The sequence below is a fragment of the Hemitrygon akajei genome, chromosome 28, assembly GCF_048418815.1.
Source record: "Hemitrygon akajei chromosome 28, sHemAka1.3, whole genome shotgun sequence".
In the NCBI taxonomy this organism is placed as follows: domain Eukaryota; kingdom Metazoa; phylum Chordata; class Chondrichthyes; order Myliobatiformes; family Dasyatidae; genus Hemitrygon; species Hemitrygon akajei.
In genome coordinates this window covers 24,489,181-24,492,942 of record NC_133151.1, presented here as the reverse complement: position 1 = coordinate 24,492,942, position 3,762 = coordinate 24,489,181, and the positions used below count along the sequence as shown (strand labels likewise).

Here is a 3,762-nt window from a genome sequence, read left to right as displayed (position 1 = left end):
AGCATTGTTCCTTGAAGTTTTCTTCATCACGATGTCCACCTGAGACATGGTTTGAGACGCTTGTCAGCTGGTTGGTGAAATGTAACTCATGTTTGACCAACATGACACACGTTTTAAGATCATCAGACCTTCATCCTATAAGATAAAGTAACCGAATTAGGCCATTTCGCCCATCGTGTCTGCTGCTCCATTTCATCATGGCTGATTCATTCTCCCTCAGCCCCAATCTGCTGCCTTGTCCCCATATTTCTTCATGTCTTGGCTAATCCTGAGCCTATCAATCTCTCAGTTAAATATACATAAAGTCTTGGCTCCCACAGCCACATGTGACACTGAATTCCACAGATTCACCACTCTCTGGCTAAAGAAATACCTCCTCATCTCCATTCAAAAAGGCTGCGTCCTCTAGTCTTAGGCTACTCACAACAGGAAGCACCCTACCCACATCCACTATCGAGGCCTTTCAATCATTCGATAGGTTTCAATGAGCTCACCACTCATTCTTCTGAAATCCAGTGAGCAGAGGCCCAGAATCAAACTAAAGGGAATAGTTTAAAGGCGACAGAGATGAAATTTGAAGGGTAGGTATTTCACACAGAGAATAGCTGTTACCTGGAATGAGCCGCCAGAGGAGGTGGTGGAGGCAGAAACCCGCAGAGTCTCTGTTCATGAACTCTTCACAGGAATCTGACATTCACTGTGTACCGGAATTAAACTCAAAATAGTTACATTAATATTTATACATTAAATTTTGGAAATATTAACTTAGATATTAAAGTGCAGAAATTTCTTCGTAATCTAATCCAAATTCTCTCCATGTTAATCAGAGATGGTCCCCTGCTCAGTATAATCATAATGTCTTTGTTACATTCGTACAGCACAGACACAAACACTACCACTCCCTCCCCGTCAGTTCGTCTTGCTCATCACATAAAGTATCTCTATAGGAGACCGTTCTGCCGTTCCTGGTTTAATTGGGGTGGGGAATGATCTTCATTAATTTCTGTCCCATTTTGGTAACTTCTCTGAATCTCATTTCAATGCGAGAGCTGAACACGGAGCAATGCGGATACCGAGTCGATAATTAGATTTAACTTTAGATTAGGCTTTCACAAAGGATCATTTGGCGGGCTTTTTTTCACATTTCAGTTCAGTTGGGATGTACGCGGTTTTTTGCGCTTCTGCTGATGCGGTCTCATGATTGGTGAATAAAACAGCTATCTGATTGGATTATGTGCTCTCTCCAATCAGATTAAGCACTGTTTCACTAATCACAAATGCTCCGCTACATTCTTCTGGAAGGTAGAAGAAGGGCGAGTGCTGTCGTATTTCCTCATTCTCTGTGAAAGACTTGCTGAGGCTGTGAAATGTCCGGACGAGGGAAAACCGGTGGCAAGGCCAAGAGTAAACCCAAGTCTCGCTAGTCTCGGGCTGGGCTGCAGTTCCCGGTCGGCCGGGTTCACAGACTCCTGAGAAAGGGCAACTATGCCGAGCGGGTGGGTGCCGGTGCCCCGGTCTATCTGGCTGCTGTGCTCGAGTATCTGACGGCCGAAATCCTCGAATTGGCCGGCAACGCGGCCCGGGACAATAAGAAGACCCGCATCATCCCCCGGCACCTGCAGCTGGCCGTCCGCAACGACGAGGAGCTGAACAAGCTGCTGGGAGGGGTGACTATCGCTCAGGGCGGTGTGTTACCGAACATCCAGGCCGTCCTGTTGCCCAAGAAAACCGGCGGCGCCAGTAAGTAAACTGACAGACACTGAACTCAGTGACCCAAAGGCTCTTTTCAGAGCCACTCACAACATCCGTGGAAGGGCTGCTGTACGGTTAGTAAGAGGGCGGAGGGAAGGTCTCCGTTTCATTCCTTTCCTGTAGGGTAAAATGAAATTCCTTACTGGTGTGCGGCAGTCAGTAGTCGGAGCGCTGTCTGACATGGAGCTGAGTCCTGCACTGACTGTTGTACTGTCCCGTCAGATATCAAGTATATTAACCAGGCCTATGATTGGCTTCTATCCGCCTGCCATTCCAGAGCAGTTACGCCGGAGTGGGGGGAATGGGTGAACGATGAGCTTCACGGGTGTTAGGAAGTCATTACCTCTACTTTCCATTACTTACTCACCAATTTCGAATTAATTGAGATTTTTTTTTGAGGAACGAGAGGGTGAAATTAAATGTCCTGTATTACTTTCCAAAACAAGCCGAATCGTGTTGACAAGATCCAAGGTAAACCCAACTTTGCGGGAGAACTGCAGCGAGAGGGTAGGGGTCAGATTTACCCTGACCCTACATAATGTAGTTATGTAGTTACCCTACATAATAAGTGTAGTTCATCAACATCAGTGAGACAATCTCCTCACTCCGAGAATTACGATAACTTTGAGCTTCAACAAAAACATTAATTAAAATAAATGTTAAATCTTCACCTGATCCTGCTCCAGGTTAACTGCTCCCTCTGTGAGGCGGTGGGTGGCTCTTAGAAGAGCCTTTGTGTTGTTCTCGGGAGGAAGTGGGAGTTTTTCAGCCGCCGAAGCCATAGAGAGTGCGGCCCTGGCGTTTCAGAGCGTACACCACATCCATGGCAGTGACCGTCTTGCGCTTGGCGTGTTCAGTGTAGGTGACCGCATCCCGGATCACATTCTCCAGGAAAACCTTCAGCACCCCGCGGGTCTCCTCGTAGATCAGACCCGAGATCCGCTTGACGCCGCCACGGCGAGCCAGACGGCGGATGGCCGGTTTGGTGATGCCCTGGATGTTATCACGGAGCACTTTACGGTGCCGCTTGGCTCCGCCTTTGCCCAGTCCTTTGCCTCCTTTCCCTCTGCCAGACATGATGCTGCTTCACTCAGGTCGCTGCTCAGTGACAAACCGACTGCTGCTGTCTCCTTTTATACACAGCGCCCCGACCTGCCCGAGAAACGCGCAGAGAGACAGAGGCGGGGAGGGGAGGAGACAGAGTCAGAGTGACGGACAGAGCCGAGAGCGGCCTCTCATCGTCCAGCACAGCCTTCACTTTACTACACCCGCCAATTTCCAACGGTTTATCCGACACAAAGCGCTCCAGCGAAAAAAAACTCCCTCACACACCACGTATAGACTGGAGCATTTCTGAAAATTTCCTGATTCTCGTGCTTTAAATTACAGGAAGTGCTTTTCCATTCCGCAAATCCCCGAGAACCTCGGTCTGTCCCTCCCCGGCCCCATGACCAGTGTGAGCGTCCTCACACACAGCAGTTGGTGGGCGAGGGTGCAGTCATTTCCAGTGATGAGAGGGTTAATTCATCAGAACAATTGTTCCTCTGGGTCGCGAGGGAAATGAAAGTCCGGTCACATAAACGAACAGTATACATCGGCAGATATAAGGATATATAGACCGCGCTTCTGGTGCATGGTGGTTGGGGGCTTCAGGTACAAGGATCATTGGGGTCACGGGGGAAAGGTGAGACGGATCCAAGGAAGAGGGGAGCCAATATGTTGAGGGTTTAAACGAGCAGGTATGAGGTCCTACAGTGATTTTCGGGAGTGAGGTTAAAAAGCAGGACTTCCAGCATTGTAATTACGGAATTGTGGGCCAAACCTTCTGCTGGTGCGGTGAGAAAACGATATTTCGTGCAGTTTAATATGTTGCTGAGGAACTGATGCAGGAGGTAGGTCTTCAGATTCATGGATCAATGGGCTCCCTTCCAGGCAGGTGGGAGACTGGGACAAACAAGGCCATTTGCATCTGAACCAGAGGGGAACCAATATTCTCACCAGGAGGTTTGA

General features: G+C 48.8%; 1 pseudogene; it reads left to right on the top strand.

Annotated features, from left to right (window-relative positions):
* The first annotated feature begins 1,367 nt into the window (after nucleotides 1-1,367).
* LOC140717534 (histone H2AX-like) lies at nucleotides 1,368-1,748 on the top strand (annotated as a pseudogene).
* The last annotated feature ends 2,014 nt before the right edge of the window (nucleotides 1,749-3,762 follow it).